General features: G+C 41.3%; 1 protein-coding gene across 6 annotated transcripts in view; it reads right to left on the reverse strand.

Moving 5' to 3' along the window:
• The window catches only part of CDH18 (cadherin 18), an 896,035-nt gene that overhangs the window by 863,975 nt on the left and 5,174 nt on the right, over positions 1–26,886 (reverse strand). For 2 of the 6 annotated variants that reach the window (XM_065584267.1, XM_065584264.1), the window contains exon 1: positions 938–1,077. The exons of 2 other annotated variants lie outside the window; for them this stretch is intronic. The gene's annotated coding sequence lies outside the window, so the exon portion shown is untranslated. Of the gene's footprint in view, positions 1–937; positions 1,078–26,886 lie in introns of those variants that run through there. 2 more of the 6 variants (XM_065584265.1, XM_065584266.1) reach the window with 2 other exon arrangements.

Below are 26,886 nucleotides of genomic sequence, written 5' to 3' on the forward strand. Positions count from 1 at the left end.
CTGTGGCTTAGCCTTCTGCCAATGGAAAATATTTGACTTTCCCTCTGCCTAATGGGAGGTCAGGCCAGTCCTGAACCTTCTAAAAGACCCTGTAAGATTGGGAGAGGAACTGGCTCTCTCTTTAGTGGACCCTTCAAAGGAAAAGGATGCAGAATGTGTGTGCGCAGCATCACCAGCAGATCTCTGAAATGGGGCACATATTGCTGGATCTGTACAACCCAAGTCTCCAATCAAACCAGCCGGGAGTAACCCCCTGAGAATCAAAAGGGAAGCCACACAGCACAGTCACTCCAGGTATCATTCAGCCCTAGTTATAGGATTTGGGAGTCATTAGCTCTCTCAGAAGTGTCAAATACAGCCACAGCTGGAGACAGAATTTTATTTTTTTCCCCTCTACATGCTAACATTTTTTTGTCTGCTTAATTTTTGTGGCATGCAGTTTGTCTGTTTTACTAACTTGCTAGAGTACCTCTGAATTTCGCCGATATATCTTGTTTGTTTCTTCTGTTCTTTCCATTTCTTTCTCTTTCCTTTACCACTTCAATCTCTTTTTTAAATCTTACCTGCTGTTCCTCTCCATGGATTCTTATTGCCTTAACTCTGTGCTATTGCAGCCTTGTTCTGAATCAAGGATTTGTATTGCTTCTCTTCTTTCCTTTCACTATATGTTATCTTGGTTTGAATGATAACCAGAGTGAGAGAAATGATAAGAGAAAAAATAGCTATGACCAAACAAGACACTTCAACATTCTCATCACACTATTGTAACTTTATAAAATGTTAAAACAGGACCACAAAAATGGGAAATATGAATATAACACAGAAATTAAAAAGTACATTTAAAGAGAACATTGTTTGGGGGTTAGGACTTCCCATTGATACCGATCCTATTCCTTTGAACAAGCTGCAAATTCAATAGAAATTAGAAAGCACTTACATTTCTCTCTCTCTGATCCCACAAATACTTAAGCACCTGAGCAGTCCCACTGAACATCATGCAAATGTAAATTCAGTGCGAGGTTGTTTTTTTTCATTGCTGTTTATGGTGACAGGGCAGAAAGACAGTATGAGTCAGAGATGGCATCACTGCTGACACCGAAATAGCACTCTGGTTGCAACAGGAGAAAGTCTGAAGAGGTGCTTTAACTGCTTGTTTTCCAGCAATAAGCATTTCAAACATAATTACAAAGATTATTTCAATGCCATTGGCACATTGTACATAGTTCAGATCAAATGAACTATGATTTACATCTACATGAACTACAATAAATATAGGATGTCAAAAGAGAGGACAAAATAAGGACTTAAATACAATGGAATTATTCACCTGCGTAAAGAAAATCAGCTGTTTGCAAGATTACAGCATTATTTCATCCTCTCTTTCGACTTTCTATATTTATTGCATGTTACTTTGATTCTAAATGATGCACTGCATGTCAGAGGTACTGAAATAACATCTTTGTACTTGATTGTTTATGGGATGGTTAATGCAGATTAGACACCATCATGGAGCTCCCCTGTCAGACCCGGAGTGTTATTAATTTTGGTGTTAATAGCGATGCCATCTCTGACTCACAAGAACCACTTTCTACCCAGCATACCCCACTGTTTAAACATAAGGAGACAAGAAGAAGAAACCTCCCAGTAAGTTCACAGTTGCATGATGTGAATAACGACTCCACTAAATTGAATTTACATCATGGAAATTAGTGTAAGTAAAGCTGCTAATAACCAAAATACAAGTAGGTTATTTTATTCAAATGCTGGGAGTCTGATTTATTAAAGTAGCCACCTTGGGCTTATCTTAAAATGTGGATGTAAGGGACTAACAGAGTCTGAAAGAAAAGGCTGACAGAGCACTTCTGTTTGCACCTCCCCTCTCCATCAGCCAGTGAGAAACGCTGCTCCATCACCCTGTATTGATGTACAGCATGTCCTTCATTCTGGGCAAGTTTTCAGTTACTAGAGAAAATGTATAAGACAGGTATAAGACAAACAATATTTCTTTGTCTCTCTGGTACTGCACTGCTAAAGCCTCTGTCAAAACCATAGCTTTGGCAGAAAGACCAAGAAGAAGGAATCCACACTTAAAAGCCTAAACAAAACATAGATGATACATAATTTTGAACTGGTATGCCATAGGGAGGATGATCTCATTTAGTTTCTCTCCCAGATATCTTCCTAAGGTTTTTATTATTTTTATTATTCGTGTCTTGCCAACCTTGGTCATCCTCACTCCAAAATCTTACTTTGGGTTTCTAAGCTTCTGCGATCCAGCAGTCTTCATCTACAAATCTGCCACTGGATTTTGACAAGATACTGTTTGTTCCATAGACCTGAGATTGCTTCTATAGACTTCGGATTTTATGTCCAGTAGAAGCACAATAACTTTGGGACAAAATAGAATAGCAAAAGCCAGCACGATAGCAGACACTGCTTTATTTTAATAATTCGTAATCAGTGGCTGCTCACTCTGGAGCTGATAAGATATCAGACAGGAGGAAACCTACCTGCTGCAACAGTTTTGGTCACTACATACTACAAATACCAGAGGGGTAGCCGTGTTAGTCTGGATCTGTAAAAAGCAACAGAGAGTCCTGTGGCACCTTTAAGACTAACAGATGTCTGTTAGTCTTAAAGGTGCCACAGGACTCTCTGTTGCATAGAACAAATATGAGAAGTATATTCAAAAAACCCTCCTCAATAAAATGACCTTCCTGGACACAGCAGTTATTTTCTTAAACCTCTTTTTAAAATAATGCAACTGAGGCCTCTAAATCAGGAACGAATCAATAAATACAAGATTCCTACATAAAAGATACTAAATTAAGAAAAGAACACGTGAGCTGGATTTCAAATGGCTCCAGAGCAATTACCCAGAGTCAAGCAAAACGTTTCCTCTGCTCCTCACAGATGCAGTCCCTGCAGCTGGAAGGGAAAAGGCTGCTGAAACAGGCAAGGGAATGACAGAGAGAAGATCTTTGCCTCTGCATCAGACTGAAAAGTGAGACTGGCACACCAGGAGAGCATCTTACTCCATGCAAATGATTGGTGTGAAGAGCATCCCCCATGTACAAGGAGCATCTTGGGGAGAAACTGCACCTCTCCCTCTAGCTTTCTTCTTAGGGAACTGTCTCTATACTCTCTCCTATCCAAGAATGTGGCTTTAAAGCCACAATCTAGCCTTAGCATAGTTCACATCTATACTTCATGGTAAAAGATCATGCCTTTCTCTGTGAAGTCCTCCATAAAGCAGCTAGTTCAAAGCTCAGTACTTTACAACCACAAAAACCTTCAGGTGTATTGTCAGAGTTTCAGAGTTTTAGAACTCTCAGCCTATGCAAGATATAGGTCACAATGTAGTTTTCCTTGACATACTCATGATGCCCGCTAATCTTAAATGGCTCTGAAAAACTTCCAGTCATTTTTAGATTGTACTTTTATTTGCACAACCCCACAATGCACAAATACAACATTTTCCAGCTATCTGTTGTTATATAAATACCTTTTTCAGCAACAAAACAAGCATCTAGTCCTTGCTGGGGAGTGCTACTAAACTCCTTGCTAAAGTGCTTGACAAGGTGACAATGTATAAAAAGAACAAGGAGTCAATTAAAAAAAAGTGAGATTGTTTCAAATAATTTGTATAGGACACAAGGCACAGATGAGTAAAAGATAGCTGTAACAAGTCAGGTGTTAGGTTTACATTTTCCCTAATTGTTCCCCACTTTCAAGATGAAAAGCATCTGTTAATACCACTACTTGTGTAATCTCTCTGTTTATCCTCTAATAAAACCCCTTTCTTGAAAGATTGAAAGGAAAGCATTAATGTGGGTATGTGTAACTGCATAAATGCTTTAGTGTAATTTAATTCTTTGTGTACAAACTTAAAATGCTGTTAGGGGTATTTAAAACATTGCAAATGTGACTGTATTTATCAGAGGAGATTTGAAATTCCACAAGCACTGTGTTCTATCTGTCAAATCATCACCCTTTTCAGCACTCATTATTTATAAAAACATTTCAAATTTTAAACTGTAAATTTTTTAACGCATCTCTATTTTCTACAATAAGAGTAACATTTTGCTGACTGCCTCAATTGACATGATCTTAAACATGGGAAATGTTGGCAGGGAAGTGTTCTGGAGATGTGGAAAATGCATTGTTAAAACAGGTGTGTGAACTTGCTGACTGTACAGTACACTCACAGGCAAGCGTAATGGAACTAAGCTGTTGTAACCTTGTATCACTGTAAATGTTTTTTTTTTTTTTGAGTCAGAAAGGGGAGAGGAATAATGTAGTGAAAGAAAAGAAAAGAAAACTTCTGCCCAGTGTCTATTCATTTGACCAACTGAGGCTTGGCAACAGTATATGGACCAAGCAAACAAGAAGGGATGAAGTGGTCATGGCACTGCCTGGGTAATAAAGGGGAATAAGAAAGTCCTAGGAAGAGATGAGGATCAAGAAGACTCTCTACCAAGAGTAATAGGGAAGTTTGGATCTTAAGATCAGCAGGGACTACCATGATCATCCACTCTGACATCCACATTATATGTACTTAGATCATCATATAGCTTCATTGATCTTTGTAATGGTAACTGTAATTGGTCTCAGTAACAGAGGCTCACCGCTTGGGGTCCATGATGTTCCCCCCCCCTAAGTATTATTGCTAATCCCAGCTTTCATTTAAAAGTAGGATTTGTTTCTAGCTCCCCTCATTGCAGAGACACATTCCAAATGTAAACTGATTGCAAGTGTGAAAAGTTGTCATAGCAATTTTTCCTAAAAGCAATTGGTGACTCTGTTACCCTGTAACAACCCTCACACATCAGCAGGGTTTTAATCCAAGACCTGGACTAAAACAAACCTCTATCATGGAAAGTAACTCCTTTAGTTGAGAGCAGTAGTGAGCTGTTATCTCTTGTGGGCTAGTTACTAGTGGGATACATGTCACACACTTTACAAACATGCTCTTTCTGCCAACAGGCAGAAAACCTTGGCTTTGTGGCACACAAACACCACAGCCCCAGATTTGTTGGGAGAGCCTTGGCAGATATGTGGCTATGAAATTATTAATAGTAGCAGTGATGTTCTCCATTGTTTGTCATTTCTTCCTGTCAGCTCAGTGAAAGTAGCCCTTGACTCATCTCTCCAAAGACTTTCATGCACAGGGACTTCAAGATTCCCTTTTGCAACCTGTCATATGTTTGTGAAGCCATTAGGGTAGACTGATATTTTCGCCTAAAGCATCCTCAATATACAAGGATGCTCAGCTCTACAGCTTTTCATCAAACTCTAATTTTGCAGTTTTCCCATGCCTGAACAAGATAACGTTCCACATGAAAGAGAAACTGACTATGACACAACCTGAATAAAATGTAAATGAGGCTTGCTGGCTGTAAAATTTAAGGGACTAGGTTGATCCCATTTAGAGAAATGGTTGATGCAACACCCTTTACTGGGAATTTACTCCTGGTGCGCCCAATGAGAGTGTGCAACTAGCACACTGACCACTCTCTATTGCACCCTCAGAGCATCAGAAAAACATCTGGCTCTCAGATAGTAACCAGGGCCATAATGAATTTCAACATCTATGGCTGACCAGAAGGCTGTTTCCTTTCCTGTCACAAGAGCCACCTAGAACTTTACATTCTCCAGGTAAGAGTGTTGCAATGACTACCTAGGGTACTTTTGAAGCCCAGCCAAAAGCTATGGCTTATATACTATTCCTGATTTTCTGGTAATGCATTTCCTGTATACTTGGAATTATAAATACCAGCAAACATACAATATATTCTAGGATATATTTGCTTCTCATTGCTGCTCTAAGATTCAGATCTCATGGACTCCATACAGTCCTGACTGAGTTCTTATTCAGGCACAAGCCGCATTGAAATCATCTGGATTTTGACCTTGTAACTGATAAATGATTTCATAATAACGTCCGTAATGAGGATATTCACATAAAAGAGAATTCATTTCAATTTAAGTATCTGCTTTCACTGCATTGTTAGCTCGAACTATAACTTGAGTTTTGCCCCAATCCAACTCCCATCCACACATACAATTCTCTAGGTCAGTGTTTTTTAAACTGGGGTCGCAAGGTTACTCTGGGGGGTCCGTGGGCCCCACTGATCAACTCCTCCCCCTCCCTTGCAGTGCCTCCTGTGAACCTTTTCAGGGTGCATTTGGGGGAGGGGGCGGAAAGAGGTGGAGAAGAGGAGCCTAGGGGGAAGGGATGGAGGGGGGTGGGCCTGGGACTGAGAGGGGGACTAGGGTGTCTGCGAAATATTTTAAATCAAAATGAGCGTCCTCAGGTTGCTAAAGTTTGAGAACCGCTGCTCTAGGTTGAGTTAAGTGGCATTTTTTCAAAATGCAGCACGGCTGTATCAATTGAAGTTACAACTCATCCACTGTTAATCAAATCACTCTACGACGCTAACCCAATCACTGTTTAGCGCCGCTGTTGTTTTGCAGAGTGGTCACCCTCACTCTGTTCTCCCTCAAGCTGGAGTTCACTTGAGTTTACCAAGGTCTGACTTGCACTCACAAGTTAGGTCGACATAGCACCATAGCCAAGCTGCCCTAGCTCTCGGTATAGACATGGCTTCCATCAACCTAGCTACCATCACTCAGGAAAACTGAGTTCTTGCAGTGATGGAAAACCCTCTTCTGTCTCTGAATAAGGTCCTCTATCGATGTGTCAATGGTATGGGGTTATGCCAGGACACGTGCAGCACTGTAACTGTTCTGCTACTGTCCCAGTAGTATAGACATGGCCTACCTCAAGCTCACTGTTGCAGTGACAACAAGTCCTAATTTCATTCTTGCATGAAAGAGTCTCATTAAATGAGCCAGTCTGATACATCTCTGCCACCTTATAGTAATCACAGGACAAGATCGTTTATCGTTAACCACAAGTGGAAGTAAATAGTTGAGACAAACTAAGAAAAAAATAAAATAAAACCTCACGTGGATAAATAACCGTTACTAAATTAACTGTGTCCTGATGATAATTTTAAAGGAATGGAGTGTACTGAGCTCTGTGGTATTCCATCAGCCTCTAATAATAATCTGCAAAGTGATTTTGAAAATTACAATTTGAGTTCTTGGCTATTGTGTCAACAGTTGACAGAGAATGGAAATGCTTTTAAGAATAAGGTCCTTTAACAGTTGGCTCCCAGAAAACTCCCAGGCTATGCACAATTTCCATTCAGTGAATGGCTGTCTATAATAGCATCTGTTAGTGAAAAATATCACAGACTTGTATGGTATATTTTAACAATCTGCCATGCACAACACAATGCAATAAAAGCCATGTTGTCACTTAAATACCAGATGATGGCAATTTATCTTTAAATTATGGACCCATCGCTATGGGAAGTTCAAGTGAAAGACAGTCTATGGCTAGCAAACTTTTCATGTGACCTCTAAGAAAAGCTGGCTGAGACACCTTTCCTTTGACCTCTGAGAAAAGGCCACTGCCGTAAGACAGGATACTGGGCTAGATGGTCTCATCTTATTATATTCAATAAAGTCCTGGCATTTGAATAAACTCTTGTCTATGAAAAAATGCAAGTAAATTTATATCATGGACACACACGTTATGCTCCCTTCCAACTGCTAGCAAAGTCCTTCTGGAAGAGGAGTCCTAAAAAAAGTGTCCACTCCTCTACATTCATTTGCATATGAAAATATATTTGCACTTTATATCTATACATACACACAGAGATACTGTTCATAAATGACAAAGCCATGTGATACACACCATTGATAGTCTGCCAAGTGTAACCCCTGCCTGCTCGGTGTGGCACCCTACCCCCCTCTACTAGTGGCTAGGCCAGCCGGTGAGCAATGAACCTGTTACAGCCTTGGTTAAAAGAGGTGCGTCTTTTAAGGCAGTAGAGACTCATGCATTAAGCTCAAGAGATCTCAGGTTTGATCCCTGCTGCCAACAAGGGGATGTTACACAAGGAATCCTCTTCATAGAATTTATTCGCACATCTCCAATCCCTAAGCAGCTTCCACCAATCTTTAAAAATAGCCTACCAGAGAAATATTTCCTCTTTCTCCCTGACCTATCCACCACAACTGTGGAATTTTTCCCTTCAAAATTTACACTGCTATGACGTGTAGGAAGGGGCACATTTGCATGTGAAACAATGACAGGTTTGAGGTCTGTTCTCTCATGATTTATTAAAGCTAGAAACGGGAGCCCGGCTCTTCCTCCTCTCAAATGCACATACACATCTCCACCTTCTTGGACCAAATGGGCATATCAGTCACTTCAACGCTCTCAGAAAACCACCTCCAAAAATCCGCTCCACTGGGGAAGAGTCAAAGAAAGGTCTGGGATCCATGCCTACTGCATACATCTCCTCCCCATTCCCCACGCCTGCATGGGGAATCCACTGAAAGGTTAAGCTATCATGAGGCTGTATTCTTTTTCCAGCAAACCCCCTTAATCATGTGGACCCTCCTCAAAGTGTGGAAAGTGGGTTTTTCTGGGGCAGCTGCAGATGGAGCCACGCTGCCAAAGAGCCTTATAGAAGGCAGGGAACACCAGAGCCTGTGAGACAGACCTCTAGGGTATCTCCCAAAATCCATAGGTGCCTGGGGCTAAATTTCTGCCTGAGTGTTCTCCATTTGTGTAGACTTCAGTAGGGAATAGCCCCGATAGCCACACCCCTTCAACATTCCAACCCTTCCAGATCTTCCTAAGGAGGACTGCAGAGAAGGGAAACTGAGTGAGGACAAGGGTCTCGGGGAGGAGGTTCTGAGGACCATCCTCATTTCTATGGATCTCCTGAAATTAACAGAAGGGGAGATCTCTTAAGAATCCTTAAATAGATCACAACTGGAGCCCCCTTGTTACACCTAGGAAGTCTGTTCAGACATCACCCCATGAAACTTAGGAGGGACTTCAAAACCTTAGAAGGCTCCCCACCCCTGACAAACCAAAATAGGGTCATTATCCTCCAGTAAGCCAAACTTAGAGAGAAAATCTTTTATTGGAACAACTACTGATGATGAGCGATACAAGCTTTCAAGATTACACAGAACTCTTCTGCAGACGTGAAGAAGAGCTCTGTGTAAGCTCAAAAGCTTTTCAGACCAATAAAAGATATTACATCACCCACCTTGGGACCAACAAGGCCATAACAACACTGCATGCAAAGAGGCAAAATGGCTATTTGGGGGAGTCACAATTAAGCTAAGGTTCCTGGTGAGGTGGGGGTTGCCCCTCCTGAGCTTGATAAGGGCAGGGGGAAGAACAAAGAATTTAAGGCTTGCTGGGGGCTTTCCAGTGCTACAGATCTCTTTAAGTCCACATAAAGGAGGAAAATGCTTCTCTCTCTCTCTATAGGAAAGTCTCTTCATGAGCCTTTTTATGGGAAAAATCTCTTTTTCCCTATAGAAAAAACTGCGTAACTATACTTTTCACCTCTATCTCATCTATAAAGAAGGGTAGAGTGGTGCACTTTTTGTAAATGTTTCATTCCGTCTTCTGTTGAGCTATACAATGTTATCTGCTAATAGTATAAACTACATTTTAATAACTCTTGAAACCACACTTTAAATCAACTAAAGTTGAATCTTGGGCACTACAGATCTCAATCCGGTAAAGTAGATTTGCTCTCTTCCTTTATTTTATTGCTATAAAGTTGAAAAAAAATCTAAAAAGAATGTTGGAACAGCATTTAACCCCTATATTAGAGAGTATTGTATGTCTGGAGCCTCTTCTCTGATTAAGTTAGTATTTTGTGAAAATTTCTACCCTGACTTCAGATCTAAGCTACCAATTTTGAGACTGATATGATGGGTGTTTTTTGTGCATTTTAGAGAGGCAAAAATCAGGCTTCTAATGGAGACTCATTTGCAACCAGACCTATGAAGCAACTATTGTCATTTCATAACTATCTACTAAAAAAATATTTTTTTTCTGTACTAGACTGACAGCTTGAATAAAAGGACAATGATTTTGGAAAACAGAAGAGTTTTGCAACAAGGAAGTCACAGATGGTTAATGGAGTGCCATGGGAACTCTTGCAACTGGTCCAGCAGCAAAGACTAATGACAGCTTGTTCAGGGCTTACTTTGGCCATTATCAATGGGATGGCCAGATTAAGCATGGCAAAAGTCCAGGGACTTCCTCCATCTGCCAGTCTGCCCCTTAAGCCAGAGATACATGATAGCCCAATGCAACAGTCAGAACATTCTAAGCATAAGAAAGTGGATATTAATACTAGATGAAGTTGAATAGCTAAAGTGTTATGCCAAGTTAATATTTCCCTATGCACTAAGATTTTAATATTACCCTTCAGTTAACAAGTGTGATTTTATATATGTCATAAGGGTGAATAATACTTCACAAATATTAAAAGACTGAGTCCCTACCTACAAAATAAACAATAGAAAGACCAACCTGAATTTTACCAGCTGCTTCATGGGAAGAATCAGGAATATAAATTTTCAAATGTAACTTTCAAAAGAGTCTAAAAATCAAACACCCAAAAATGTTAAAAGTATTTGTTTAATTCATGAAATACAATAGGGCCTAGTTCTCCACAGCCTTTCACCATATGCAGTCATTTACTGTTGAAAGTTAATATAAAACACTGCCATTCTCATCTGGTAGCATTCTACATCCATTCTGCACTGCTGTAAATGGACTGTACAACCTGCAAGGCACAAAAGAATCAGACCCCAAGTCAGTAAATATACTGTAACTTATGAGACAATCAGGAAATATACATGGGATTTTTATAATGTATAAATATATAAAGCCAAATTCTGCTCTTAGTTATACTGGTGTAATGTAAATCCAGATTAACTCCATAATAGTCATTACATCAGAGGATATGAGAACAGAATTTGAATGAATAAATAAGTAGGAAGTTTTACCTTAATTTTTATTGGCACATGAAATGAAGTATAGGGATCACTGTACAGGTTAGAACTGGCAATTGATACAGCAGCAGATTGAGATATAATGGTAGTACAGGTTGGCATTAGTCCATGATGAGCGTGATGATATTAATTAGACCAGAATTAGATTTCTCTTAACTATTCTATGTCTTCCCAACTGTATAAGTAGGAAGAAGCAATTTGCAGGTCATATAAACACAGCTGAACTGCTTGGCTTTCATATTACTTACATTATACTCAGGTTAAAGGATGTAGTTTTCATGGTATAGAAGCCTTCCTCAAATCAACATTAGGCATCTAGATTATGGTAGATTTACAATAGTTTGCCAATATCCACAGCACTAGCCCCTAGTAAAACTAAGCATGTCCGGTAATGAAGGAATACCATATCCATCAGAGTAAAATCTATTTGTTGGTGTCATTCAATGCCAAAGTATAATGTATCATGATCTTGTATTTCAGCTGAGAAAAGCGTTTTTTATTTCCCCACAGGGAGTAAAAATTAATTATGGAGATGGGCACATTTGCTGGTCTATTAAATGATATTCTCCTACCCAAGTATAAAATTTCCCTGCTAGGACTGGTGCCTAAGGGAATATAGACTGATTCATTACCTATTGCCCTCAGAGGGTTAATAATTATAAATGACTTTATTGACCATATGCTTCTCATATGCTTATTTGAACCAAGCAATTTACAGCTGCTAAATGCAGGTGAGGGGGCCATCACAGCAACTACTAGTACTGGCCAGGCATGCTGTTTGTTATCAGAGCACCCAGGTTGTTTCAGGTTGTTTCAACTTACTTAGTTTCTCTTCAGTGGGTACATTGTATTTTTGAAAGGCCATAGCCCCACCAGTTGTTTGCAGTCTCTCAGGGCTTTAAAGCAGGTGGTGCAATCATCCACCTTATGGCTACAGGGACACAAAGTTATGCGTGTGTACACACACACTTAGCTGCAATGCCCAGGGAGGTTATGTGCTGGTGTGCCTAATCAGCATTTCAGCATGTATAATAAATACAAAATCGGATGATCTCTTATGTATAGATTGAGAACATAAGTCATCTGGCATCATCTCTCTTTTAGGTCATTGAGCCCAACTGGAGTTCAGGGAGCCAAGGGATAGAACAGGAAGCTTTTGTGGGCTACAGATACAGCTGTAAAGGCAAAAATCACTTTAAGTAATATTTATATCGTCACTAGAAGATTTGACCATTACAAGTATAACATGTAGGTTTGTATGGGAAGATACTTGTGCCTCAAGCTAATGATCTCCACAGAGGGATTTCAAAAGCAGTATATCAATAATAGGGCTATGAGAATCATCAGGCAGAATTTAGTCATACGACTGTTTCTTACAGTGCATTAGGGGATGGTTGTTTGGATGGAATAGTCAAATCATTCAGTATGCAATTGATAAAAGCTCCTGCATCTTTTCAAAGGGACACAAGGTTCCAAAATGCAAAGTAATGAGAGGAGTTTCTTCAGGGCATGACCCTATATGATCTGCACCATAATTTTGTCCCTATTTACACAACATGCTTCATTTCAAATCAAGGAGGAAAATAAACACCAGAGCTTCCTTGCCTCATAAGTGCTTTTAAAGTTCAGGTCACTGTCTCAAGAAGCAGATTTTGCTAGCCACCTTATTTTTTAATGTGTAAAGCAGCACATTCTTCTGAAGGCAAGAAATGTGTTCTTACACTTGTAGAATAATAGTTACACTGTTCATAAGGTTGCCAATTTTGGTTAGATGTATTCCTGGAGGTTTCATCACATGACAATCTTTAATTAAAGTTTAATCTTTAATTCTTGGAGACTCCAGGAGAATCCTGGAGAGTTGGCAACCGTAACAATGAAAATAATGTTAAAGCAAGGTTTATGGGACATTTAACAAAAGACACTGTCTCAAGCGTAGTATGAATGAAAGGGGCAGTTTTCTCTAGGTATTTAAAAATATGTCGACATTTGATTGTTTTTTATTGACATGGGCATTATTGGGTTGGTTTAATCTTTTACTATATAAAGTAAATCAGCATATGTATGTTAAATGCTATAATGGGTTTGTGTGTAGTTATACCAGATGAGATCATACTGTTCAGTGCATTTCCAGAAAGTTATACCAGATGAGATCATACTGTTCAGTGCATTTCCAGAAAAGATTCTTTAAGGGTGTTCATGGCTCTCACTGTGCAAAGAGAAAGGTAACCAGTCTGAAAAATACAGTGGTGTTATAGATTTGCCTTATTATAAACTATTATTTTCATCAGACATTACAAATATGATAGGGATGTGTTTGTGAGTTTGCCTGTTGCAGGAAGGTAGAATTTAGCAAAGTGAACCTACATATAAACGGCTTCGTCCTGTTTCAAATCTTGTCCTAAAAGTAAAGATTTGTTTAAGCTCTTGGAGACCATTCCCTCATTTTGGACAGTCTCCAATGAATTTGATGAATTGGCTCTACAAGAGTAGAGCTTACATTTTTTCTGCAAAGGCACAATAACTTAGCTCCCAAGACTGTCCTCTTTGTGATAAGGTAAAGGGAAGTAAGGAGATAGAAATATGGAAGGCTCAGGTTTTACAATAGACAACATTACTCTGGCTTCATTTTGGAAAGCTAGACTGAGTAGGGTTACCATATTTCCACAATCAAAAAAGAGGACACTGGGGGGGGGGGGGAAGCCCCGCCCTAGCCCTGCCCCCATCCACTCCTTCCCACTTCCCACCCCAACTGCCCCCCTCAGAACACCAACCCCCCCTGCTTCTTGTCCCCTGACTGCCCCAAACCTTATCCACTCACATGGGTGGCAGGGTTGTAGAAATTTTGGTGGTGCCCAGAACCCCTCCCCCCACCTGCCTAAGATTTGGGTGGGGGGAGGAGGTCTGGAGTGCAGGTCCTGGGCTGGGGATTAGGGTGCAGGAGCGGGTGAGGGGTGCAGGCTCTGGGATGCAGTTTGAGGGTGGGAGGTGGTGCAGGCTTTGAGGGGGAGTTTGAGGGCAGGAGGGGGTGTGTGGGAAGGGCGTTTGGGAGGGAGTTTGGGGATAGGAGGGGATGCAGGGGTGAGGGCTGTGGGTCTGAGGATGAGGGGTTCATGATGCAGGAGGGGGCTCAGGGATGGAGCAGAGGATTAGGGTATGGGGGGATGACAGCTCTGGCTGGGGATGAGGGGTTCATGATGCAGGAGGGGGCTCAGGGCTGGGGCAGAGGATTAGGGTGTGGGCGGGATGAGGGCTGAGGCTGAGGATGAGGGGTTCATGATGCAGGAGGGGGCTCAGGGCTGGGGCAGAGGATTAGGGTGTGGGGGGGATGAGGGCTGAGGCTGGGGATGAGGGGTTCATGATGCAGGAGGGGGCTCAGGGCTGGGACAGAGGATTAGGGTGCGGGGGGGATGAGGGTTGGGGCTAGGGCTGAGGGGTTTGGGGCGTTGGAGAGGCTTGGGGCTAGGGTGGAAGGGCAGGGTAAGGGCAGCCTGTCTTCCCATTAGTGGATGGGGGACACTAGGACCCGGGGGCAGCAGACAGCAGTTGCTGCTGACTCTGGCAGTACAAGCAGGCAAGGGAGAGGCAGGCAGGCAGAGAGAGGGGGCCCCACGGGGGGGGGGAACACGTAGAGGGGGGGTGGCAGGTGGAGGCCGGGGACCCATCCAACACTCCCCCGCTCCCTGACTGCCCCCTCCCCCGGACTCCCCTTACATTCTGGCTCCACGTGTAGGCAAAACACGCTGCCCGGTGGGTCAGTTTGTGTGTTACACAGGGCTGCAGACAGAGGGAGGGGGGAGCAGAGGAGGGCTCTGGCTGCTGGAGGCCAATGGGAGCGGCTCAATCGGCCCAGCCACCCAATCAGCAGCTGCACTCTGCATGGAAGGGAGGGAGGGAGGCGAGGGAGAAAAAAAACCCGGACATTTTAACCTTGTTACCAATTCCTCCCGGACAGCTATTTAGAGACGCAAAAGCCGGACATGTCCGGGGAAATACGGATGGATGGTAACCCTAAGACTGAGACTTATTTTTGTTAGGGGAGCAGGGAAAAGTGAGCATTGTTTTGCTGACTAATAATTTACCTCAGCTACAGTATTTGATGAGCTTGTGAAGGGTTCAATCAGTTTTAAATGTGAAAGTATAACATTTTTTGCTGTTTGAGTACAACTATGCTCATTTTAAATTAGGCAGAAATTACTTTTAAAAACTAACGTGCAGTAAGTATTTAGCATCTAGATTTTTTTAAAACAGATTATATGTGCCGCGGCCAGCACATCCCTCATCTGTGCCACTTCCCGCCATCCCCATTGGCCCGGGACGGCGAACCCCGGCGAGCGGGTGCCGCGATCGGCCGAACCTGCTGCGTCAGCAGGTAAATAAACTGCTTACCCTGGCGAGCCGCATGCCAAACGTTGCCGACCCCTGTATTAGAGGATGGCGAGAATCAGAATCTCAAATCCAAACCCTCTGAACTTTGGGAAACTGCAAATATAAATTTGAACTTCTCGTCATAGGTGTTAGTCTGACTTTCAGAGTCTCTTCCTCCTTGTTGCAGGTTATAAACTCAGTGTTTACAACTCTCACAACTTTATCAAAAATCTTACAATATTTGATGTTTTACTAAATGCCCCAGCTCCTGGATACAAGTGGTTACAGGATTACATGAGGAACTCACCTTTTTTTCTATCTTTTATTTTTATTCTTTAAAAAGAATAAAATAAAATTATGATTCTAGCTATCATAAATGTAAAAATAAAAGAAAACTTGATAATGTGACCCACATGCATCCTAAAAGTTTTGGGGGGAAAACAGATGGAAAATAAAAATCCTGAGTTTTTTTTTTTAAATAATAGTTTAAAGTCTTTAACATGAATTTTGAGAGTCTGACTTAATTTGTGAAAGTTTGGAGTTGGTAATACAATACACTAATCTTCTTTCCGAATGCATCTTAATGTGTGCCCATCATAATCGGGTAAAAGCTAACATGGAAGATAAGTACATGCCCTTCAGGAAGAGACTTAATGAACATTTACATTTATTGTTCACTTGGATAGGGTGATGGGATAGCATGTACATAGCCCACACATAAAAATAGACAGAGAAGGGATTATCTGCTCACATCTGGAAAAAGGCAAAGGGTCTTTCCCTGCCCCAGAGAAAATGTTCAACCTGTCAGCAAAAAATTAGGACTCCCCAGATTGCCTACATTAAAGGAGGGTTATAAAGAGAGCGGGGAGTCTGAAAGGATGAAAAAGGAAGTGTTCATTCTCTTCTCATAGCCCAGAAAAAAAAAAACAGTCAGGAAATTCCCAGAGAAGTCCCGCATCAGCAAGCAAGGTTTAGCTGCGAAGTTGTGTAGCTTGCTACACTTGAGGCTTGTCTATACTTAAAATGCTACAGTGGCACAGCTACAGGGATGTCCCACAATTCTATGGGACAATGTCCTTAGGCCATTTTATTTCAACAATCCACCATACTGAAAACAGAAGTGCCCCTCCACCCACCAGCAAATGGCCGCAGCTCAGGTCAGTGTTAACCGATTCTCTTCTGATCACTGATCTGCAATCACATTGTCAGAAAGCCTCCTGGGTTTGCAATGGAAAGTAAAAACAGACAGACAATCTGATACCAGGCAAGACTGCTTTTAATTAATATCACTGAGAACTGATGTGCCCTCTCCGCTATTGAGGGAGCCCATATTGTTCTAAGAAAACAATGGAAAGACATGGACTCATTTCAAGACTATATTAATACAAAAATGGATGCAAGAGCTATATTTGCATTCCCTTGTCCCTGCCAATATACACAAACATACAAAATGTCATGAAATCAGATTTAGGGTCCAATCCTGTACTCCTTGTTATTGCAAAAGTCCTTAGAAAGTAATAGGTAAATTTCCTGAGTAAGGTCTGCAGGACCAGGTGCTTCAAATAGACCCATACTTTTCCATGTGTTTTCCCTAGGAACATGGCACATGTTAACATGATTTCCTCTTGTTGTATGGAAGAGATTAGACGTGTTCAAAAAACACCAGAGAAAAAATCCCCAATGTCTGGTTTTGGAAACAATAGCTCATAGTCCCAAATTCACTCCAATCCTAAATCTAGTAGTAATATTTGTCTAACTTGGCCTGTAGTCACAATTCTCTCAGTAGAACTCTATATACTTTGCCAACGAGTTTAGAAATAATAAAGTCACCACAGTTTGGATATATAAAAATAGATACTGACAAGAAATTAGTTTAGTTCCTAGCTATACAAAACTATAATGAAGTAAATATAAAAAAGGCTACAGAAATAACTAAGGCAATTTAAAAATTTAGTTTTACAGAAGATAAATAATGGATTCTCTGCTCTCTTATACCAATTTTATGTCAGAAAACCCTCATTAATTTCAGTAGAATTACTCCTGGTTCATAATGCTGTAAAGTATGAAGAGAATCAGGTCCTAGTTCTGTGCATTTGGAGAAAAGGGTATTTAGGGTTTGACTTCAAAAGGAGCAGGACTGGGGGCTAAAGATAATGACGTCATTTAGGTGTATACACAGGTTTGAAGAGTATTTTAGAAAGTTTAGACTATATTGCATTTATGTCAAATACAAGAAGTGTGAGGCCCTAAAAGGAATTTACTTACAATTTCTTTACATTAGTAACACCAGCAATTAATTTGTAGATTTATCTACTGAAACAGGGTGTAAGAGAATGTCCTGCGCTTTTTTAAAAAATGTTTTGAAAAAAAAAAGTAGAATAAAGGTGCTAATTCTGCATGAGCTACAATCAGTCTTCTTTTGAGTTAAATGTGTTCCTGTGAGTTGAAGTAGCAAAGTGATGCCTGGGTAATCACTTAATTGCTGTATTATATCTGTCCTCTGGGATACAAAACACCCACATTACTACTTTAAAACGATACATCTATCCCAATATTAGCACTTCAAAGAACACCACCATATTTTTCCACCACAGATATTGCAATGATGCGTACCAAAAGGTGAGTCAACAGGTAAATTAAAAAATAAAATAAAATAGCAGAAATTAATGACAAGTGATGGTGAATATACAAGCAAAACACAGGAGCAAAATATGAGAATGAATTGGTCTTATGTGCTTGCAATTTGGGGAAAGACTCAGCTTTAAAACCTATAAGTTATTATATACATCTATTTTCATTCATATACTATCCTTCCTGAGACCAGGGCATCTTATGATTTACCGCTAGAATTCACTGAGTTGGCACAGCTCTACATTCACAAACACACAAGCTGGCAGTTAAATCCAGAAGTTAAAGCATCATCTACAAGGCAAGCAGTGTGAAGTTTGACCTAATTATATTTTACTATCTAAACTCAAGATTTATTAGTATGGTGCTGAAAATGCACAAATGAACATGTAAAGCAACTCCAACTACAAAAGTGCTTAAGAAAGAATAATGTCTACACTGCACATTCCTTTCAGCATAATTGAAAACACATACAGTGTATGTCCCCCTAGCACAGGTATAAATATCAGTGAAGATCAGGGATGGGCAAACTATGGCCCGTGGGCTGGATTCAGCCCATGGGATTGCCACCCTCGTGGAAGGGGGGGCGGGCAGAGGGCTTCGCGTGCTGCCCTCACCTGTGGGTTCCACACCCGAAGCTCCCATTGGCCGCAGTTCCCCGTTCCTGGCCAATGGGAGCTGGGGAGGGCAGTGCCTGCAGGCAAAGGCAGCACTCGGAGCCCTCTTCCCCCCACTCCCTAGGGGCCGCAGGGACGTGGTGCCGGCCGCTTCCGGGAGCGGCGCAGGGCCAGGGCAGGCAGGAAGCCTGCCTTAGCGATGCCGCGCCACTGACACCCCAGAGCCCGCACTCCAAACCCATCCTGCACCCCAACCCCCTGCCCTGAGCCTCTTGCTCCACTCCACACCCTTCCTGTACCCTGAACTCCTACCTTGAGCCCCCTCCCTCACTCCATACCCCTTCCTGCACCCCAACCTCATGCCCCAGCCCTACATTCATGGCCCTGCATGCAATTTCCCCAACCAGATGTGGCCCTCATGCCAAAAAGTTTGCCCACCCCTTGTGTAGATGATGAGGTATCGCTTAGGCAAGTAGAGCAAACACATTTCTGAGCCCTGTGGGTATGTACCCTGGTATGTAGCCTTCAGGGCTCGCTACTCACCCACACAGTGCCTCCCTTTCCACATTTCTATTTTTAGCAGTATAGTGTCCCACTGCTTGAGACTTTCACCAGTGCAGGAAAATGCTTGAGCACTGGGGAAAGATTCTTGCATTTGGGTAAGCAACAAGGAAAGACTCTGGCAGTGGGGAAGGTTCTGGTGCAGAGGGAGAGGGAATGGTGAAAGGCTCTAGCAGCTCCCCACTGCCAAGCCCTCCGAGTCTTTCCCTGACATGCGTGATGCAACCCGCTTTTCACTGCTTCATGTAGCTACACATACCTCCTGAGGTGGCATGTAGGGTATGAGGTGTAAACGTAACCTCAAGATACAGATCACATTCTATTCCTCTGCCCACTAGAAATATATGCAATATTTATTACAGCATCCTTTTCCATGGTGACTAGACACATTTTCAAAATTAAAAAATAAAACAAAACATGACTTATGCATGGGTAACTGGGGAGAAACATGGTTGCTGCCTACAAGAGTTTTAGGAACCATTTTGTCATATTCTCAGTCAAGAGAATACAAAGCTCCCTTTCTGTAAAAACAAGTCAAACTAAATAAATATCTTTCATCAGGCCCTTTAGCTCACTAGACCAGGGCTGGCTCTAGGTTTTTTGCCACCCCAAGCAAAAAATTTGCTGCCCCAAGCTCCGAGAGCACAACTGCCCAAGCAAGTTGGCCAGAATGCTGCCCCTGGAATTGTGCCGCCCCAAGCACGTGCTTGCTTTGCTGGTGCCTAGAGCCAGTCTTGCACTAGACCCAGGTGCTAGTGGATTGCCAAAAGGATTGCATTTCTGATAAAGGATCCCTAAATTGAGAAGGCCCTGGAAGCTGGTTTTAAGTGTTCAAAGACTAAAGAATGACAGCAAGAACCTTTGGGCTGCTGTATTTAAATACAGCAACATAGTGGGGGGTGAAAGTCTGTTTCTCAGATAAGAGGGCACCTCCATGAGTTATACAGCATTGGTGAAGTACCTCTGACACATAGAATCCAAATCACATGCATGCTGAAGTGACTGTAATGCCCTCATGCTTTACACTTGGCTGTATTTTTATTCACTTGGCCTGGGTTTTGCCCATCCATTTCTTCTCTTTAGTAAAGTACATGATGCAATAAGCAGAAAATACCTCCTCAAATAGTAGAATAGTCAGTTGATTGGCTGAAACAGGGTAATTGCCTTAAGCAATTTCCTTTGCAAAGTAGCATAGTCCTGAAGCTCCCTGAGATTATTTCCAGAAGGGAAGACTGTGTACTGCATTTATAAAGAAACTCCGAGAAATATTTGGCAGTGATGTGCCTTGGGTAGGGATAGACTTCAGGCTACTAAATGGAAAACTTTCCTGGCTGAGGCGTTCGGTAACATCTCATGTGAAAAGGGACACAAGACAGATTTAAACAGTTTGACTTCTATAAACTAGACCGAGTGTAGGTCAAACGTGGGCATCTCTGGAGCATTAGAAAATCATTATTTGCATTACTACATGTAATGTTCCCAGCAGTTATCCCCTGGGTGTTATATTTTTAATTGGCAGAGGACTGGACTTCAATCCTGGAGTTTACTTTTTATTTGATTAAAAAGAAAACTGGTAGAAAATAATGAGAACTGTTTTATTAAGAGAAGTTCAGAACCATCAGGCTGTGGGCTTAGTAATTGTTTTTGCTGTTTGCTACATGGATGTTCAAAATACTCTGAAAGGGTTTGTGTTCTTATTGAGCCTTTTAGTATCTGATTGGAGACATCCAGGTAAAGCCAGCTGAACAAGTATTGTGGTGATGAGCTCCTTACAAGAATCTAAATAACACAGAAACCTTTTCCCATCCTCTGACAAGTCTGCAGGGCATTAGAACCATACAGGAAAGAGTTAAGAGGCTCAGGGAATGGATGCTGCTGTGCCTCACAAACCCACTATGCCCAGATGACAATCATAAAAGGAGCGAGGAAAAAAGGGAAGCTAGAGTGGGGGGAAGTCACAATTTAGATTCAGAAGGGCCTGTTTCCTTGCTTGTACACCAGCAATAGGAGGTGACTTTATCTGGACCTGTTAGTTTCCTAGAGAGGGAAAAATTTTGGTTCTTGAAACTACTTTCATCAGCAGTGAGGAAGAGCATAGCTTGTGACAGGGCCCCAATTGCTAGTACAAATAGGGGAGATCATCTCTGCACAAACACTGAGGCGGGTAGTTTGCACCTTGATCCAGGAGCTCCTGGGAACTAAACAGTCCACTTAACTTGCACACAAGCTGCCCAAGGCCTTGTGACAGTCAAAGAATAGCTGGAGCACTTGTCTGCCCCAGCAACAACCCCTCCACATTCTCCAAATGCCCTTTCCATCCCCGGCCTTAACTGTTGCACCATGGCCTCCTGCAGGGATTAGGGTAGAATCAGCAGAGCTGATGTTGCACCTACCAGAGGGGATTTCTTTACCAGGGTTATTTACCAGGTATTTTATAGCTTCCTTGCAGCCACTTTGTATCAGTGTAACGAAGTGGCTTCATGACAACTGTCAATATAGCCCTAGATGTTTTATTGGAATAAGATGTGGAGAAGGAAGATCAGTTGCCAATTGCATTGCTGATATTTCGCTAATTAAATTATCTACTTAATTATAGGTCTGTGTTTGAAAATTATCAAGAAAAGCTTTCTTGTTCTCTTACATGAGTGCACAGCAGTAATGGGCAAACCTCCAAAAGCTTTGATGTTTTGGAATGGCATCCAAAACTTTATCTGAAGCAAATTGAAATTTGTCACGTCTCAGAATAGGGTAGGATAGCTGAAGAAAGGTGGCTTTCCTGTGAGGATTTGTACTTTCTGGTTTCAATTGGGTAGGACATTTGAAAACACTAGTCTCCCGTATGATAATTTAGTATATCCAGATACTGTCCCAGCCAAAACTGGAATTGAAGGTTATGCACATTTTTTTTAAGTTAAACTTGAGAAAAAGTTTGGATCTGAATTTTGGATGAAGCTTTGGGTCACGTTTAAGTGCCTTTGTACATCACAAGAAATCACTAAATAATGGGCCCATTCTTACTCCCAATGAAGTTAGTGGCAGTTTTGCCATCAATTTCAATTGTAGCTGGATTGAGTCTATGGTTCTACACCCAGTAGTACATTTATTTATCATCCAATAGAGGCTGGGGCTGATAAGAACGATTGTTTGGATTTTGGATGACTCGCAGTGCAAAAAAGGAAAACCCATTTAATTGTCTCCATTTTTGTTAGAAGAGGAAAACAGAAGCCTGTTTACTCCAAGAGGAAAAAGATTAATGCAACAGTTTATAAGCCAATATACTGCTACTCTCCTCTATACCATACGTAATTCCCAGTGGCCACCTGGCTAGTCTATCATCTTCACCCTATATGGGCCATGTACAAGTAGGACTGCTGATCATTCTGCAGTATTAAGAACAAATGTACTATCCTCAATGGAATCAAGCAAATAGTAAATCGTCATGCATTCTTAGTAACTGAAGTAGTCACTACTTCAGAGCTGGCCAGGAAGCTCAACTTACACCACTTTATATCAGGGATCTTAAATAACTGGAAGGTATAAAATATACTTGGGGTACTGTCCTTAGCCAACTACTGGAATTCATGAAAAATACTTATTAAAAAAAAGGTATAAATAATTAAAGGAATTGCCATGGCTTTGTTGTTGCTATAAACAAGTTAATTTTCTAAGGTACAAATCTGCCAAGGAAGGACAGCCAACTAAAAGAAGTACTTCTCACTATCAGCTGTTCTGCAGGACCTTGCTGATGTACTTTGTACTCCACAGACCTGCATGATTAATTATTGTACAAAGGAAGATTTGTCCATTCTAGACCTCAACATATTCAGTGTTTTTGCAAAGCAGTAGCATTTTGTTGCCTCTGTTCTAAAGGCTTTGAAATTCAAGTACATCCAAAATTTGTAAAAGCTTATCTCCAGACTGTTCTTCCACACAGTTTAATAGTATTTTTCTTCATTATACACAGTAAAGTGTTTTCTTTCTTTCTCCATATATTACAGCTAGTCATGTTAGGTGTATAGAATGACTGTACATATTGGAGAAAACAACCACCACATTTCATTGCAGGATTCAAACATCTGATGACCAACTAAAGTTCATGCACTGGGTTACAAGCTTTTTCAATACCTTATATCCACCACAGAACTTAACTAGGGGCCACATCCTGCAACTGGATCTACACAGATGGCTCTTTGTGCTAGTGTGGAGCCTGACTGAACACACCTGGTTTCTGCTTTGGTGCAAAAGTCCATCCACACATCTGATTGCAGGGTGGAGGCTACATATACAACAATACAGAACAGGATGGGGGTATGCATATATTTACATACAAGATGATGTGAGGAACAAAAGATAGAGCTAATATAAGCATTGGCTTATTCCTGGGCTTCTCAAGTCAGGGGCTGTAAATAGCTGTCAGTGAGTCATGACCTGTTCTTTCCACATTGTTAAATAGGATGGAGGTCCTGGGTAGACCTGACATAGCTGGGAACAGGGGTCCCAGCTTTAATTATTTTTTAATTTTTAAAAGAAACTGGAAAAAACAACAGCAACATACCCAGCTTCATGTGCATAATATTATATATATATAAATAATCAGCTCTATTAAAAGGAGTCTTTAACAGTTTTCATAATATTTAATGACAGGTTTCAGAGTAGCAGCCGTGTTAGTCTGCATCCGCAAAAAGAACAGGAGTACTTGTGGCACCTTAGAGACTAACAAATTTATTAGAGCATAAGCTTTCGTGGACTACAGCCCACTTCTTCGGATGCATATGCTGTAGTCCACAAAAGCTTATGCTCTAATAAATTTGTTAGTCTCTAAGGTGCCACAAGTACTCCTGTTCTTTTTGCATAATATTTAAGTTATTCTTGTAAGCTTCTTACTTATAGCAATGATAGTCTGAGACACATGACAATCTTCCCACGCATTGACTCCAAGAAAGCAGAAAATGGGGGAAATGTTTCCTGTTAAGCATATCTGGAGTCTTATTTGGAGACATGTCTGAATAATTATTTTATACATTCATCAGTTGTCTTACCAACTCTGAAGAGGCCAATTAAGTAAGAGAAAAAAAACTTTTGAAGTGATAATCAAGGTAGCCCAGTACAGACAGTTTGATAAGAAGTGTAAGAATACTTACAAGGGGAGATAGATTCAATGTTTGTAATGGCTCAGCCATTCCCAGTCCTTATTCAATCCTAAATAGATTGTATCTAGTTTGCATATCAATTCCAGCTCAGCAGTCTCTCCTTGGAGTCTGTTTTTGAAGTTTTTCTGTTGTAAGATAGCCACCCGCAGGTCTGTCATTGAATGGCCAGACAGGTTAAAGTGTTCTCCCACTGGTTTTTGAGTATTATAACAGACTCCAATGAGAGATTGCTGAGCTGGAATTGATATGCAAACTAGATACAATCAACTTAGATTAGATACAATCTCCCCTTGTAAGTATTCTCACACTTCTTATCAAACTGTCTGTACTGGGCTATCTTGATTATCGCTTCAAAAGTTTTTTTTTTTCTCTTACTTAATTGGCCTCTCAGAGTTGGTAAGACAAATCCCACCTGTTCATGCTCTCTGTATGTGTGTATATATATCTCCTCAATATATGTTCCATTCTATATGCATCCGAAGATGTGGGCTGTAGCCCACGAAAGCTTATGCTCTAATAAATGTGTTAGTCTCTAAGGTGCCACAAGTACTCCTGTTGTTTTTTTTTTGAAGTTTTAGAGTGACTTCTGTTTATCATACCACCTTACAATTACACAGTAGTTTTCATTCAAAAGTAATTCAAAGTGCTTTACATAGTGTGTATATTTAAGGGATAAAATTCACCAGCCAATAAATTAGAGACATCTCTGCAGTGGAATACAGTAGACATTGTGGCAAGAGTGTCTATGTGTGAGAGAGAGAGTGTGTGTGTGTGTGTGTGTGTGTGTGTGTGTATGTGTGTGTTTGAAGAAACCTCATTGATTTTGGATAAGCAGAGCATAATTAAATTATACAGGATTTGTGAAGAAGACAGTGAGCTTGGGGTTAATGCACTAGACTCTGACCTAAGAGTTCTGGCTTCATTACCTGGTTCTGCTACAGACTTCTTGTGTGATCTTGTTCATGTTAATCAGTCACTCTGGGCCTCAGGTCCCCATCTCAAAAATCATATTTCCTTTCTCTCAGCCTTTGACAGTCTTGCCACCTTAGACTAAGATCTTCAAAACAAGGACTCTCTTTTGCTGTATGTACCTACAGCACCTAGCACACTGGTTTCCCAATCTTGGTTGGAACCACTAGGTTCTACTGTAATAAAATGGATTGCAGCCCCTCCTTTCAGAATGCAGCACATCATCTCACAGAAAATACTGCAAACAAGCAAGCATGCAATCATTTTGATCTTCAGGAAAATCTAAAAGGAAAATGACTATTTAGTGTTTCTATTTAAGATGCAGTTCTGGCCAGGGACATCTTTTTGCTACATGTGTGTAAAGTGCCTGATCACTGACTGTGGCCCCTAGTTACTACCAAAACAACAATACACCTCTACCTCGATATAATGCTGTCATCAGGAGCCAAAAAATCGTACCGTGTTATAGGTGAAACAGCATTATATCAAACTTGCTTTGATCCACCGGAGTGTGCAGCCCCGCTCCCCCGGAGCACTGCTTTACCGCGTTATATCCGAATTCATGTTATATCGGGTCACGTTATATTGGGGTAGAGGTGTACTTTAAAAGTTAAGTTACCTGTATAGTAAAAGAGGAGATGATTTTGGCTAATCCTCCCATCTTTATTCACGTTGAGTAATACCTTGCTCTGCGACTACTCCTATTCTCTTGTTCAACTGGCCACATCTACACTAAAAAGTTAGGTGGGACCCAGCTAGGCAGCATAGGGGTCTGAAAAATCCACACCCCTAGGAACATAGTTAAGCCACCCTAACCTCCCATTTAGACAGTGCTAGTTCAACAGAAGAATTCCTCAATCGACCAGGCTACTGCTATTTGGGGAGGTGGATTAACTACAGCTATAGAGGACCCCTGCCATCTCTGTAGTGAAGTGCTACAGTGGTCCAGTTGCTGCGCTGCAGTGGTTTAAGTGTGGACATAGCATTATTTGTGTAGGAAGATACAAATTAGCAGGAATAGGAATATCACGTCCTTTTATAAGTACATTGAAATTAACTTTGAGTGGCTCATACTCAGAACATCCCAGTTTTACAAGGTAGCTTTTGTTTTTAACAGAATTACAAATTTCAAAGCTTCTGTAATACAACCAGACTTGGAAGGTTACCTTGTCCAGTGAGCAAAAGAAAAGTCACCCACCAAATATATCCTCTTTCAAAGTTAAACAGTTATAAAAAAATAACTCTTTCGGAAGTAAAATAATGGAAGGAGGAGGGGAATAATTTTATGCTAGCTTTGACTCACATATTTTTTCCAACTTCACATTGTGTCACTGTTTTTAGTGTATGCATTCCCTTGAGCCTGTCTTCTCATGTTTTAGCAACAGATCCCTTGGCAATCATAGAATCATAGAACTGGAAGGGACCTCAAGAGGTCATCTAGTCCGGTCCCCTGCACTCATGGCAGGACTAAGAATTATCTAGAGCAGTGGTTCTCAAACTAGGGCTGCTGCTTGTTCTGGAAAAGCCCCTGGCTGAGGGACGCGCTGGCCACCCTCCCTGCAGCCCCCATTGGCCTGGAGTGGCAAACCGCAGCCAGTGGGAGCCGCGACCAGTCGAACCTGCGGACGCAGCAGGTAAACAAATCGGCCCGGCCTACCAGGGGCTTTTCCAGAACAAGCAGCGGC

The sequence above is a fragment of the Chrysemys picta genome, chromosome 2, assembly GCF_011386835.1.
Source record: "Chrysemys picta bellii isolate R12L10 chromosome 2, ASM1138683v2, whole genome shotgun sequence".
Taxonomy (NCBI): Eukaryota; Metazoa; Chordata; order Testudines; family Emydidae; genus Chrysemys; species Chrysemys picta.